The sequence below is a fragment of the Arachis hypogaea genome, chromosome 15 (assembly GCF_003086295.3).
Source record: "Arachis hypogaea cultivar Tifrunner chromosome 15, arahy.Tifrunner.gnm2.J5K5, whole genome shotgun sequence".
NCBI classification, from domain to species: Eukaryota; Viridiplantae; Streptophyta; class Magnoliopsida; order Fabales; family Fabaceae; genus Arachis; species Arachis hypogaea.
In genome coordinates, this window is record NC_092050.1 from 104,711,436 (window position 1) to 104,728,019 (window position 16,584).

Below are 16,584 nucleotides of genomic sequence, written 5' to 3' on the forward strand. Positions count from 1 at the left end.
ATTTGTTTTCTATCTTTGTTTTTGGGTTAATTTTCTTCCCTTTTCTCTTCCTTCAGGATGGCCATCGAGAAGGGAAAGGAAAAGCTTATCAATGGGGCGACAGACAAGTCCATTTGCACAATCTTTGGAGAAAAGCATCAGTTGTAACAGCCCGTCCACTTGCACATCTTAGCATGCACCGAGGACGGTGCAATCTTTAAGTGTGGGGAGGTCAATACCGACTTCTGTGGGTTAGTTACTTCCTTTTTCAACACCAATGTTAATTTGTTAGTTATTGTATTTGCATGTTTGATTGCATGTTTGTTTGATTTTGTGCATAATTTACCACAACTTGGTTGAAGTGATGAATTCTTTTTCAAGAAACCTTTTATAGCATTCCACTAATTTGAATTAAAATTTTTTATCGAACTTGTTTGAAGGAATATTATACTGGAACATGGTTTAGAGCTTAAACACACAAAACCAGTGAGATTTTGAGCTTATTTGATTGGTTGCATTTTATCAACCAACACTTTGTTTTTGGTGTGTGTTATTCTCTCTAAAATTGTGATCTTTGTCTTGCTTAATTCTATGTTTTCATTGTTTGATGTATGCATGCACTTATATGATTGAGTCCTTGTTTCACTGAGCTTACATACCCATATGGCCTTAACCTTTTCATTATCCTTTGTAAACCAATGTTGAGCCTACTTATCACATTTATTCTTTACTTTAGCTCATCACTAACTCTAACCGGAAAATAATATGTCCATAATTTGAATCCTTAGTTAGCTTAGACTAGTGAGAGTGTTCATGATTTAAGTGTGGGGAAGTTGGATTCGGAAACATTTGGTTTTAAGAATTAGGTGTTGTATATCTGATGACATGTCATCATGTCATGTTTTTCTATGTTTTTTTATACAAGAAATTTATGATTAGTGCTTAAATATTGCATTCTTTTGTGCTTAAATGGTATATTTCTTTGATCTTTTGATTTTATAAACTTTGTAGGAAATAAGAAGAAAAATAAGCAAAAAAAGCACAAAATAAGCTAAAAAGAAGAAAAGAGGAATTTTGGACACGCTTTGAAGATTGAGCACGCTTTGGAACCTTAGGCCACGCTTTTAAAAGCGTGACCCATGACCATGGAGCCTTGGCATTAGTGACATGATACATATGTATTAATGCTTATGCATGCATTATCATGAATTAATAATTAATAAACATGCTATCATGAATTATCATGCCGTTAATGCTTATGCATGCATGCATTTAATTATTAATGATGAATGAATGAAATAAATGCATTACTAAGTAATTGGCATTATCAATTAAAGTTAATGAAAGAATGCATGTAATACATTATTAAAGCAAATTGCTTTAACGTTAAAGCATTGGCATTAATTAATAAAGCCAATGAATGCATGCATGAATCATTTGATTATCAAAGCCAATGAAATGAATGAACGCTAGCGTTCACTAGGCAATGAGCACTACATTAATTGAAAAGGAAGCAAGCGTTCATCAAAGTGAACGCTACGTTCACTGAAGTAAACTTTCTTGTGACTCAAGGCTTGGAAACAAGGGAGCAAGGCCCAGCGTTCAAAGAAGTGAACTCTACGTTCACTATCTCCACCTTTTTCGTGGATTGCTAGCCAAGGAAGGAAGGCACGCAACCAAGCAACACAAGTAGTGTTCAAAGAGTGAACGTGCCGTTCACAAAAAAAAATGCTTTGGGCAAGGAGGATTGGCACGTGACAAGGCACACAATGCTAAGTGAACGTAGCATTCACAAAAGCCAACGGAGCACTCCACTGGAGCATGCCTCCAACCCATTTTCAATGAAAAGCCATCCGGATCCACTCTTCTTCAAATCCAAAGCAAGCAAAGCCCATTAACATGATTTAAAGGCACAAAGAGAAGCTAGATTAGGAATTTTATTTGTAATTTGTTTTCAATTTCAATTTCATTTTCATTTAGTAAAGCCTATATAAAGGCATCAATTTCATTTCATTAGAAGGCTGGCTCTGCTAGAGAGCAATAGGAGTAGGAGTAGGATTAGAATAAAAGACTCTCCTTGAAAACACTTTTATTTTTCTGCACTGTTAGATTTCATTATTGAATTCAGTTTATGCAAATCTAAATTTCTACAATCCTCTGCTCAACTTTCTTTCTCTGCAATTTTACTTTTCTATTTACATTGCTTCCAATTTACTTTCCTGCAATTTTCTTTCCTGAAATTCTGTTCTACTGCAATTTCACATTTCCGTTCACATTGAGCTTGATTTACTTTCCTGCACATTTACATTTTCTGCAATTGTTCTAATTGATTGATCTATTGCTTTCTTTAATTTCCAGCACCTAGCCCCTTTTACATTTGATGCAATTTATATTTCTTGCTCTTTAAGTTTTTGCCATTTTACATTCTGCACTTTACAATTTCTGCAAATTTACATTCAGTTGTCCAATTTTCATTCAATTCATCACTGTTAGCTTGACTAAACTGATCACCTTACTAAAGTTGCTTGATCCATCTATCCCTGTGGGATCGACCTCACTCTTGTGGGTTATTACTACTTGATGCGACCCGGTACACTTGTCGGTGAGTTTGTATGGAAATCTAATTTCCACCCATCAATATCTTTATGAAAATGTGAAAGAAATGTTTAGGACATGTTCATGCATTCAATAATTTGATCATATTTATTGAAAAAAAATCCAAAAATAAAAAAAAAATAAAATAATAAAAAAATAAAAAGAAAATTAAAAAGAGAAAAAGAGAAAAAGAAAAGAAAACAAACAAATAATAAAAGGGGACAAAATGCCCCAAAGTAAAATGGTGATAACAATGCATATGAGTTGTAATTGGGATGCATGAATATGTGGAAAACATAATTAATTGATAGTTGGATTTTGCATGTGATTACATGGATTGGCTTAAGTTAGATGGAAGGTTTAAGTTGATTAAGGATTCAGATTTTAGTCCACTTGACCAAATACAATCCTACCTTGACCTTAACCCCATTACAACCCTTAAAAGACCTCTTGATATGTGTATTTGTGCATCAAATTATTTGTTCATTGGTAGAAGAAGATCAAGCCTTAGAAAGCAAGGTTAGTAGAGAATTGAGCGAATCAAACCTTAAACACATGAGTGATTAGAGTGTATACACTTCTGGTGAGGGTTCGATGCTCGATTCATTGTTCCCGGCTTTCATGAGCTATTTTCTTCTGCAAGTTTACTTATACTTTATTTTGTAATTTGAATTAGTGGAATCTAGTTTATGTTTGTCTTGGAGAATTTGTTTACCTTTAACCAAATAGGCAAAAGCATTTTTGCATGTAGTTGCATTTATATAGATAGGTTGCATTTCATAATTTCTACCATTCCTCTTTACTGCTTTATAGCTTCTCCTGAGCTTAGCATGAGGACATGCTAATGTTTAAGTGTGGGGAGATTCGATGCACCATTATTTCGTGGTATATTTTGTACTTAATTGAGTGGATTTTTTCCACTAAACTCACATTTATTCATATAATTTGCATGTTTTACATTTTCCACTCTAATTTTGTGCTTTGATTAAAAATATGCTTCTTTGGCCTTAAAATTGCTAATTATTAATCCTATCTTATTACCATTTAATGCCGTGATATCTGTGTTAAGTGATTTCAGAGTTTATAGGGCAGGAATGGCTTAGAGGATGGAAAGGAAGCATGCAAAAGTGGAAGGAACGCGAGAAAATGAAGCTTTGAGAAACTGGCAGCGACGCGCACGCATGGGCGACACGCACGCGTGCCTAGCACAAAAAACAAGCGACACGTACGCGTGACAAGGAATTTCGCCAAACGACGAGCACGCGTACGCGTGATATGCGCCACGTGCAGAAATTGAAGAAAGCACTGGGGGCGATTTCAGGGCTCCTTTTGGCCCAGTTCCAAGTCTGGAAAACACAGAATAGAAGCTGCAGAATGGAGAAAACACAAGAGACGATTCACATAACTTTCATTCACATAATTTTAGGTTTTAGATGTAGTTTCTAGAGAGAGAGGCTCTCTTCTCTCTCTAGGTTTTAGGATTTCTCTTAGTTTTAGGTTTATTTCTTCTCAATTCCAGGTTCAATGTTCCTTTAATTTAGTTTTCTTCTACTCTTGTTAGTTTTAGCACTTTAGTTCATCTATTTCTCTTGTTGATTTATTTATTTTCCCCAATTTGGTTTATAAGCCCTTCATGTTAGATTTGAATTTATATTTAATTCAATTTGAGGTATTTCATATTTATTGCTTCTTCTATTAGTTGTTAGTCATTGATGTTTGAAATCGGTTGCCTGGATTTAATATCCCTTGCTAGTTTTCTATGTTTTTATGTTGTGCCTACCAAGTGTTTGATAAAATGCTTGGGAGGGTTCTAAGTTAGATTTTTATGATCTTAGCTTTGGTTGAGTAATTGGAGACTCTTGAGTTATCAAACTCCTTTGTTGATTGATAATTGAAAGTTGCTGGTTGATTTGGATCCCTCTAAATCTAATCTTTTTGTAGGAGTTGACTAGGACTTGAGAAATCAAATTGATTGGTCCACTTGACTTTCCTCCATAGTTAAAGGTTAACTAAGTGGGAGTAATGAACAAGTCTCATCACAATTGATAAGGATAACTAGGATATGATGTCCAGTTCTCATACCTTGCCAAGAGCTTTTCTAGTTATTGATTTAATTCTTGCAATTTACTTTTTTGTTCCTGGTGCACGAAATTGTGATGTCCAGGCTCGAATAATCCCTGGCAACGTGAGCCACTTGGTACGCGTAATCGTGATTACACTTTAATTATGTAAAATTCATGGCTCTTTCTTTCCCTGGCAATGGCGCCAAGAACATGGTGCCAATACCATGGTTCACAACTTCGATACAACTAACCAGCAAGTGCACTGGGTCGTCCAAGTAATACTTTACGTGAGTAAGGGTCGAATCCCACGGAGATTGTTGGTATGAAGCAAGCTATGGTCACCTTGCAAATCTCAGTTAGGCAGATATAAATGGATAATGGTGTTTTCGAATTTAATATAATAAAATAGGGATAGAAATACTTATGTAATTCATTGGTAGGAATTTCAGATAAGCGAATGGAGATGCTTTCGTTCCTCTGAACCTCTGCTTTCCTGCTATCTTCATCCAATCAGTCTTACTCCTTTCCATGGCTGGCTTTATGCAAGGGCATCACCGTTGTCAGCGGCTACATCCCCTCCTCTCACTGAATAATATGCTCACGCACCCTGTCACGGCACGGCTATTCATCTGTCGGTTCCCGATCATGCTGGAATAGGATTCACCCTCCTTTTGCGTCTGTCACTAACGCCCAACAATCGCGAGTTTGAAGCTCGTCACAGTCATTCAATCATTGAATCCTACTCGGAATACCACAGACAAGGTTTAGACTTTCCGGATTCTCTTGAATGCCGCCATCATTCTAGCTTACGCCACAAAGATTCCGATTAAGAGATCTAAGAGATATTCATTCTAGCTTATTTCATGTAGAACGGAAGTGTTTGTCAGGCACGTGTTCATAGGGGAGAATGGTGATGAGCGTCACACATAATCATCACCTTCATCACGTTCTTGGGTGCGAATGGATATCTTAGAAGCGAAATAAGATGAATTGAATAGAAAACAGTAGTACTTTGCATTAATCTTTGAGGAACAGCAGAGCTCCACACCTTAATCTATGGAGTGTAGAAACGCTACCGTATGAAAATACATAAGTGAAGGTCCAGGCATGGCCGAGATGGCCAGCCCCCAAAACGTGATCACAGGATCAGAATACAATCCAGGATCCAGGATGTCAAATACAATAGTGAAATGTCCTATTTATAATAAACTAGCTACTAGGGTTTACATGAGTAAGTAATTGATGCATAAATCCACTTCCTGGGCCCACTTGGTGTGTGATTGGGCTGGACTTTGAGTGTTACACGTGCAGATGTCCTTCTTGGAGTTGAACGCCAGCTTTTGTGCCAGTTTGGGCGTTCAACTCTGGTTTTGGCTCCTTTTCTGGCGCTGGACGCCAGAGTTGGGTAGAAAGCTGGCGTTGAACGCCAGTTTACGTCGTCTATTCTTGGCCAAAGTATGGACTATTATATATTGCTGGAAAGCCCTGGATGTCTACTTTCCAACGCAATTCGAAGCGCGCCATTTCGAGTTCTGTAGCTCCAGAAAATCCACTTTGAGTGAAGGGAGGTCAGAATCCAACAGCATCAGTAGTCCTTCTTCAACCTCTGAATCTGATTTTTGCTCAAGTCTCTCAATTTCAGCCAGAAAATACCTGAAATCACAGAAAAACACACAAACTCATAGTAAAGTCTAGAAATGTGAATTTAACATAAAAGCTAATGAAAACATCCCTAAAAGTAACTAGATCCTACTAAAAATATACTAAAAACAATGTCAAAAAGCGTATAAATTATCCGCTCATCACAACACCAAACTTAAATTGTTGCTTGTCCCCAAGCAACTGAAAATCAAATAGGATAAAAAGAAGAGAATATACTATAAATTCCAAACTATCAATGAAACAGAGCTTCAATCATATGAGCGGGACTTATAGCTTTTTGCCTCTTGAATAGTTTTGGCATCTCACTTCATCCATTGAGGTTCAGAATGATTGGCATCTATAGGAACTTCAGATTTCGAATAGTGTTATTGACTCTCCTAGTTCAGTATGATGATTCTTGAACACAGCTTCTTTATGAGTCTTGGCCGTGGCCCTAAGCACTTTGTTTTCCAGTATTACCACCGGATACATAAATGCCACAGACACATAATTGGGTGAACCTTTTCAGATTGTGACTCAGCTTTGCTAAAGTCCCCAATTAGAGGTGTCCAGGGTTCTTAAGCACACTCTTTTTTTGCTTTTGACCTTGACTTTAACCGCTCAGTCTCAAGTTTTCACTTGACACCTACACGCCACAAGCACATGGTTAGGGACAGCTTGGTTTAGCCGCTTAGACCAGGATTTTATTCCTTTAGGCCCTCCTATCCACTGATGCTCAAAGCCTTGGGATCCTTTTTATTTGCCTTTGCCTTTTGGTTTTAAGGGTTATTGGCTTTTTGCTCTTGCCTCTTGGTTTTAAGAGCTTTTGGCTTTTTCTGCTTGCTTTTTCTTTCTATTTTTTTTTTCTATTTTTTTCCTATTTTTTTTATTTTTTTTTTCTGCAAGCTTTGTTTTTTGCTGCTTTTTCTTGCTTCAAGAATCATTTTTATGATTTTTCAGATTATCAAATAACATGTCTCCTAGTCATCATTCTTTCAAGAGCCAACATATTTAACATTCTTAAACAACAACTTCAAAAGACATATGCACTATTCAAGCATACATTCAGAAAAAAAGAAGCATTGTCACCACATCAATATAATTAAGCTAAGTTCAAGGATAAATTCGAAACTCATGTACTTCTTGTTCTTTTGAATTAAAACATTTTTTCATTTAAGAGAGGTGATGGATTCATAGGACATTCATATCTTTAAGACAAAGTTACTAACTACTAATGATCATGTAATGAAGACACAAACATAGATAAGCACATAACATAGAAAACGAAAAACAGAAGAAATAAGAACAAGGAATGAATCCACCTTAGTGATGGTGGCGTTTCCTTCTTGAGGAACCAATGATGTCCTTGAGCTCTTCTATGTCTCTTCCTTGTCTTTGTTGCTCCTCCCTCATTGCTTTTTGATCTTCTCTTATTTCATGAAGCATGATGGAGTGCTCTTGATGTTCCACCCTTAGTTATCCCATATTGGAACTCAATTCTCCGAGGGAGGTGTTGATTTGCTCCCAATAGTTTTGTGGAGGAAAGTGTATTTGAGGCATCTCCGGGATCTCACGGTGATGAGCTTCTTGCGCCTCTTGAGCTCCATGACTGGGCTCTCTTGCTTGCTCCATCTTTTTCTTAGTAATGGGCTTGTCCTCTTTAATGAGGATATCTCCCTCTATGTCAATCCCAGCCGAATTGCATAGATGGCAAATGAGGTGAGGGAAGGCTAACCTTGCCATAGTGGAGGACTTGTCAGCCACCTTGTAGAGTACTTGAGGTATAATCTCATGAACTTCCACCTCTTCTCCAATCATGATGCTGTGGATCATGATGGCCCGGTCTATAGTAACTTCAGACCGGTTGCTAGTGGGAATGATTGAGCATTGAATGAACTCCAACCATCCTCTAGCTATAGGCTTGAGGTCCAATCTTCTTAGTTGAACCGGCTTGCCTTTGGAGTCAATCTTCCATTGAGCTCCTTCCACGCATATGTCCATAAGGACTTGGTCCAACCTTTGATTAAAGATGACCCTTCTAGTGTAGGGGCGTTCATCTCCTTGCATCATGGGCAAGTTAAACGCCAACCTCACATTTTCCGGACTAAAATCTAAGTATTTCCCCCGAACCATTGTAACATAGTTCTTTGGATCCGGGTTCTTACTTTGATCATGGTTCTTGGTGATCCATGCATTGGCATAGAACTCTTGAACCATTAGGATGCCGACTTGTTGGATGGGATTCGTTAGAACTTCCCAACCTCTTCTTTGAATTTCATGTCGGATCTCCGGATACTCATTTCTTTTGAGTTTGAAAGGGACCTCAGGGATCACCTTCTTCTTGGCCACAACATCATAGAAGTGGTCTTGATGGGCTTTGGAGATGAACATTTCCATCTCCCATGACTCGGATGTGGAAGCTTTTGTCTTCTCTTTCCCCTTTCTAGAGGATTCTCCAGTCTTAGGTGCCATCAATGGTAATGGAAAAACAAAAAGCTTATGCTTTTACCACACCAAACTTAGAATTTTGCTCGCCCTCGAGCAATACAAGAAAGAATAGATGAAGAAGAAGAAGAAATGGAGGAGAGGGAGAGGGTGAGTGTTTCGGCCAAGAAGGGTGTAGAGGGGTGTGTTGTGTGAATTTGATGAAGAATAGAGGGCTTTATATAGGGAAGGGAGGGGGGGAAAGGTTTCGGCCATATGGGTGGGTTTGGGTGGGAAATTGGTTTTGAATTTTAAAGGTAGGTGGAGTTTATGAGGTAGGTTTATGGGGAAGAGTGTTTATGGGGTTGTATGAAAGAGAGTGGTGAGAAGAAGTGAGTGGAGGTAGGTGGGGATCCTATGGGGTCCACAGATCCTGAGTGGATCCTGTGGGGTCCACAGATCCTGAGGTGTTCAAGGATTTACATCCCTGCACCCATTAGGCATGTAAAAATGCCTTTGTACCCAACTCTGGGCGTTCAACGCCAGGTTGGTGGCCATTTTGGGCGTTCAACGCCCATTTGTGTGCCATTTCTGGCATTGAACGCCAGAACCATGCCTGTTCTGGCGTTCAGCGCCCAAAAGCTGCCCATTTTGGGCGTTCAGCGCCAGAACCATGCTCTGTTCTGGCGCTGAACGCCAGACAGATGCTCCTCCAGGGTGTGATTTTTCTTCTGCTGTTTTTGATTCCATTTTCAATTTTTATATTTATTTTGTGACTCCACATGATCATGAACCTACAAAGACATAAAACTAAGAAAAATATAGTTAGATAAATAAAAATTGGGTTGCCTCCCAACAAGCGTTTCTTTAATGTCAATAGCTTGATAGTGGGCTCTCATGGAGCCTCACAGATGTGCAGAGCTTTGTTGAAACTCTCTAACACCAAACTTAGAGTTTGGATATGGGAGTTCAACACCAAACTTAGAGTTTGGTTGTGGCCTCCCAACACCAAACTTAGAGTTTGACTGTGGGGGCTTGGGTTGACTCTGCTTTGAGAGAAGCTTTTTCTGCTTCCTCTCCATGGTTGCAGAGGGAGATCCTTGAGTTTTAAACACAAGGGAGTTCTCATTCCATTGAAGGACTATTTCACCTCTGTCAACATCAATCACAGCTCTTGTTGTGGCTAGGAAAGGTCTTCCTAGGATGATGGATTCATCCTCTTCCTTTCCAGTATCCAGGACTATGAAATCAGTAGGGATGTAAAGGCCTTCAACCTTTACTAATACGTCCTCTACTTGTCCATAAGCTTGTTTTCTTGAACTGTCTGCCATCTCTAATGAGATTTTAGCAGCTTGCACCCCATAGATTCCCAGTTTCTCTATTACAGAGAGGGGCATGAGGTTTATTCCTGAACCAAGGTCACACAGGGCCTTAAAGATCATGGTGCCTATGGTACAGGGTATTATGAACTTTCCAGGATCCTGTCTCTTCTGAGGCAATGTCAGTTGATCCAGATCACTTAGTTCATTGATGAACAAGGGAGGTTCAACTTCCCAAGCATCAATGCCAAATAATTTGGCATTCAGCTTCATGATTGCACCAAGAAACTTGGCAGTTTGCTCTTCAATAACATCCTCATTCTCTTCAGAAGAGGAATACTCATCAGAGCTCATGAAGGGCATAAAGAGGTTCAATGGAATCTCTATGGTCTCTAGATGAGCCTCAGAGTCCTTTGGTTCCGCAGAGGGAAGCTCCTTATTGATCAATGGACGTCCCAGGAGGTCTTCCTCCTTGGGATTCACGTCCTCCACTCCCCTTGTAGGTTCGGCCATGATGCTTATGTCAATGGCCTTGCACTCTCCTTTTGGATTCTCTTCTGTATTGCTTGGGAGAGTACTAGGAGGGATTTTAGTGATCCTTTTACTCAGCTGGCCCACTTGTGCTTCCAGATTTCTAATGGAAGACCTTGTTTCATTCATGAAACTTACAGTGGCCTTAGATAGATCAGAGACTAAGTTTGCTAAATTAGAAGCATTTTGTTCAGTGTTCTCTGTCTGTTGCTGAGTGGATGATGGAAAAGGTTTATTATTGTTAAACCTGTTTCTTCCACCATTATTAAAGCCTTGTTGAGGCTTTTGATCCTTCCATGAGAAATTTGGATGATTTCTCCATGATGAGTTATAGGTGTTTCCATAAGGTTCACCTAAGTAATTCACCTCTGCTATTGCAGGGTTCTCAGGATCATAAGCTTCTTCTTCATAAGAAGCCTCTTGAGTACTGTTGGATGCAGCTTACACTCCATTCAGACTCTGAGAAATCATATTGACTTGCTGAGTCAATATTTTATTCTGAGCCAATATGGCATTCAGAGTATCAACTTCAAGAACTCCCTTCTTCATAGGCGTCCCATTATTCACAGGATTCCTTTCAGAAGTGTACATGAACTGGTTATTAGCAACCATGTCAATGAGTTCTTGAGCTTCTGCAGGCGTTTTCTTTAGGTGAATGGATCCACCTGCAGAAGTGTCCAGTGACATCTTTGATAGCTCAGATAAACCATCATAGAATATATCTAGGATGGTCCATTCTGAAAGCATGTCAGAAGGACACTTTTTGGTCAACTGTTTGTATCTTTCCCAAGTTTCATAGAGGCATTCACCTTCTTTCTGTCTGAAGGTTTGAACATCAGCTCTAAGCTTGCTCAGCTTTTGAGGAGGAAAGTACTTGGCTAAGAAATCCGTGACCAGCTTATCCCAAGAGTTCAGGCTGTCTTTGGGTTGAGAATCCAACCATAATCTAGCTCTGTCTCTTACAGCAAAAGGGAAAAGCATGAGCCTGTAGACTTTAGGATCTACTCCATTAGTCTTAACAGTATCACATATCTGCAAGAATTCAGTTAAGAACTGAAAAGGATCTTCAGATGGAAGTCCATGAAACTTGCAGTTCTGCTGCATCAGAGAAACTAATTGAGGTTTCAGTTCAAAGTTGTTTGCTCCAATGGCAGGAATGGGGATGCTTCTTCCATGTAGATTGGAATTAGGTGCAGTAAAGTCACCAAGCATCTTCCTTACATTACTATTATTTTTGGCTGCCATCTCCTTTTCCTGTTCGAAAATTTCTGAAAGGTTATCTCTGGATTGTTGTATTTTAGCTTCTCTTAGTTTCCTTTTCAGAGTCCTTTCAGGTTCTGGATCTGCTTCCACAAGAATGTTCTTATCCTTGCTCCTGCTCATATGACAAAGAAGAGGGCACAGAAAAATAATAATAATAATAGAGATCCTTTATACCACAGTATAGGGATCCCTGTGTGAGTAGAAGAAGAGGGGGAGACAAAGAATGTAATATAATGGAAAAAACACAACTGTGAGGATGGCATAGATGTGAGATGAGATGTTAGGATATGAATGAATAAATAGAATAGGATGGGGGAGGGATAATTTTCGAAAATTATTTTGAAAAAGAGTTAGTGATTTTCGAAAATTGTTAGTATTTTTTCGAAATTTTTTTTTTAAAATTAAAAATAAAAATAAGAATAATTAGTTAATTAAAAAGAAATTTTTGAAAAAGAGGGAAGATATTTTCGAAAATTAGAGAGAGAGAGTTAGTTAGGTAGTTTTGAAAAAGTTAAGAAACAAACAAAAAGTTAGTTAGTTAGTTGAAACAAATTTTGAAAAGATAAGAAGTTAGGAAGTTAGAAAAGATATTTTGAAAAGATATTTTTGAAAAAGATAAGATAAGAAGATATTTTTGAAAAGATATTATTGAAATTAGTTTTGAAAAAGATTTGATTTTTAAAATCACAATTAATGACTTGATTCATAAGAAATCACAAGATATGATTCTAGAACTTAAAGTTTGAATCTTTCTTAACAAGCAAGTAACAAACTTCAAATTTTTGAATCAAAATATTAATTGATTATGTTATTTTCGAAAATTTGATATAAAAATAAGAAAAAGATTTTTGAAAAATATTGTTAGAATTTTCGAAAATAACTAAGAAATTTGCAAAAGATTTGATTTTTGAAAAAGATTTTGAAAAAGATAAGATTTTCAAATTGAAAATTTGATTTGACTCATAAGAAACAACTTGATTTTTAAAAATTTTTGAAAAAGTCAACTCAAATTTTTGAATTTGATGAGAGAAAAAGGGAAAGATATTTTTTTTTTTTGGTTTTTGAATTTTTATGATGCAAGGAAAAACAAGAAAAATGATGCAATGCATGAAATTTTTAGATCAAAACAATGAATGCATGCATGAATGATATGAGTGTCAAGATGAACACCAAGAACACTTTGAATGTCAAGATGAACATCAAGAACATATTTTTGAAAAAATTTTGATGCAAAGAAAACATGTAAGACACCAAACTTAGAATTCTTTAATGCTTAGGCACTAAGAATTTAAGAATGCATATGATAAATATGAAAAGACACAAAACAAAAAATCATCAAGATCAAACAAGAAGACTTACCAAGAACAACTTGAAGATCATGAAGAACACTATGAATGCATGAAATTTTCGAAAAATGCAAGATGCATATGCAAGTGACACCAAACTTATGATATGACTCAAGACTCAAACAAGAAACACAAAAATATTTTTGATTTTTATGATTTTCTAATTTTTTTTGGATTTTTATTTTATATTTTTCGAAAAATTCTTTTGAAAAAGAAAATAAGGATTCCAAAATTTTTAATATGAATTCCAGGAATCTTATGCTCTAAAGCTCCAATCAAAGGGTCAGGCATGGCTTAATAGCCAGCCAAGCTTTAGTATGTAACTCAGACATGACACGCCTGACATACTCATTCCCAAAGGAATTAGACATGGCTTTACAGCCAGCCAGGCTTCACATGCTTTATGAAATACTACAATTCATTCTTAAAAATTTTGAATAAAATTTTTGAAAACATTTTTGTATTATTTTCGAAAACAGATGAGAAAATTTTAGAAATATTTTTGAAAATTTTTTTTTTGAAAAAATAAAATAAAAAAAAAATTACCTAATCTGAGCAACAAGATGAACCGTCAGTTGTCCAAACTCGAACAATCCCCGGCAACGGCGCCAAAAACTTGGTGCACGAAATTGTGATGTCCAGGCTCGAATAATCCCTGGCAACGTGAGCCACTTGGTACGCGTAATCGTGATTACACTTTAATTATGTAAAATTCATGACTCTTTCTTTCCCTGGCAATGGCGCCAAGAACATGGTGCCAATACCATGGTTCACAACTTCGATACAACTAACCATCAAGTGCACTGGGTCGTCCAAGTAATACCTTACGTGAGTAAAGGTCGAATCCCACGGAGATTGTTGGTATGAAGCAAGCTATGGTCACCTTGCAAATCTCAGTTAGGCAGATATAAATGGATAATGGTGTTTTCGAATTTAATATAATAAAATAGGGATAGAAATACTTATGTAATTCATTAGTAGGAATTTCAGATAAGCGAATGGAGATGCTTTCGTTCCTCTGAACCTCTGCTTTCCTGCTATCTTCATCCAATCAGTCTTACTCCTTTCCATGGCTGGCTTTATGCAAGGGCATCACCGTTGTCAGTGGCTACATCCCCTTCTCTCAGTGAATAATATGCTCACGCACCTTGTCACGGCACGGCTATTCATCTGTCGGTTCCCGATCATGCTGGAATAGGATTCACCCTCCTTTTGCGTCTGTCACTAACGCCAACAATCGCGAGTTTGAAGCTCGTCACAGTCATTCAATCATTGAATCCTACTCTGAATACCACAGACAAGGTTTAGACTTTCTGGATTCTCTTGAATGCCGCCATCATTGTAGCTTACGCCACGAAGATTCCGATTAAGAGATCTAAGAGATATTCATTCTAGCTTATTTCATGTAGAACGGAAGTGTTTGTCAGGCACATGTTCATAGGGGAGAATGGTGATGAGCGTCACACATAATCATCACCTTCATCACGTTCTTGGGTGCGAATGGATATCTTAGAAGCGAAATAAGATGAATTGAATAGAAAACAGTAGTACTTTGTATTAATCTTTGAGGAACAGCAGAGCTCCACACCTTAATCTATGGAGTGTAGAAACTCTACCGTATGAAAATACATAAGTGAAGGTCCAGGCATGGCCGAGATGGCCAGCCCCCAAAACGTGATCACAGGATCAGAATACAATCCAGGATCCAGGATGTCAAATACAATAGTGAAATGTCCTATTTATAATAAACTAGCTACTAGGGTTTACATGAGTAAGTAATTGATGCATAAATCCACTTCCTGGGCCCACTTGGTGTATGCTTGGGCTGGGCTTTGAGTGTTACTCGTGCAGAGGTCCTTCTTGGAGTTGAACACCAGCTTTTGTGCCAGTTTGGGCGTTCAACTCTGGTTTTGGCTCCTTTTCTGGCGCTGGACGCCAGAGTTGGGTAGAAAGCTGGCGTTGAACGCCAGTTTACGTCGTCTATTCTTGGCCAAAGTATGGACTATTATATATTTCTGGAAAGCCCTGGATGTCTACTTTCCAACGCAATTGGAAGCCCGTCATTTCGAGTTCTATAGCTCCAGAAAATCTACTTTGAGTTCAGAGAGGTCAGAATCCAACAGCATCAGCAGTCCTTCTTCAACCTCTGAATCTGATTTCTGCTCAAGTCCCTCAATTTCAGCCAGAAAATACCTAAAATCACAGAAAAACACACAAACTCATAGTAAAGTCCAGAAATGTGAATTTAACATAAAAACTAATGAAAACATCCCTAAAAGTAACTAAATCCTACTAAAAACAATGTCAAAAAGCGTATAAATTATCCGCTCATCAGTTCCTTACTCAAAAACCCCAAAAGATACAATCTCATAACTAATAATAACTACACCTCCCTGCAATTCCTTGAGAGATGACCCGAGATTTGAATACTTCGGTTATTAATTTTTTGTGGTTTGTTACTTGTGACAACCAAATTTTTGTATGAAAGGATTCTTTGTTGGTTTAGAAACTATACTAACAACGAGATTTCATTTGTGAAATTCTTTACTAGCAAAAATCCGTTCATCAGCAAGTGCACCAAATATCGTCAAGTAATAACCCACTAGGAGTGGGGTCGAATCCCACAGGGATTAACGAATTAAAACAAACAATAGTTAATTGATTATCCTAGTTAGACTATTCAGATTGGAGTGATATTCAAACAGGAAATGTAAATTGCATAAAAGTAAAGGAAAGCAATAAAGTGCAGAAAAGTAAATGGTAAGGAAAGTAAAGTGCTGGAAATGTAAAGTGCAGAAAATGTAAATAACCATAAAGTAAATAAAAGAAAGAAAGATAAAACAAGCATTGGGATCAAGAGATATTGCATTCTCCGGATTAATTGATTTCATCTCATCTTCAATCATGCAACTCATTGACCTCATGGCAATCATGATTGATTGAGTCCCAATTCCTTGGTGACTCAATCTCTCAAATCTTGATCAATAGCCAATTTCTTGGTCTAATTGCTCATGAGAAGAGATGAAGAATGGTCCCTGATTATACCACACACTTTCCTAGACCCAAATAATGTAGTGATTTCATGTCACCGTATCCCTTTCAAAACCCAAATCTATTCAAGTGTGAGAAAGAATTTCAAGCATGGTTTTATGTTTCCTCTTCTAAGGTTCCCATAAAACCCAATTGCATTCAATCTCTTTTCCAAGATAATTGAATGCTAAAATGAAGAACGAAATTCTTTCTAGTAAATCAAAGAGAGATGAATAGAAGAAGAAGAATAAAAACAATCAATCCATTAAATAGCAATAGAGCTCTCTTTCCCAATGGAAAGAGTTAGTAATTAATAACTAAAAATATTTACAAAAGTAAGAAAGAAAAAAAAAGAAGCTGATGGTGAACAGAGAGGGTCCGAAGACTTCCCCC

At 37.5% G+C, this 16,584-nt stretch overlaps 1 non-coding gene across 1 annotated transcript; it reads left to right on the forward strand.

The window, feature by feature from the left end:
* Positions 1–11,293: 11,293 nt before the first annotated feature.
* LOC112752978 (small nucleolar RNA R71) lies at positions 11,294–11,401 on the forward strand. The gene has a single exon (XR_003177383.1). It is a non-coding gene; the product is annotated as a small nucleolar RNA R71 (small nucleolar RNA).
* The last annotated feature ends 5,183 nt before the right edge of the window (positions 11,402–16,584 follow it).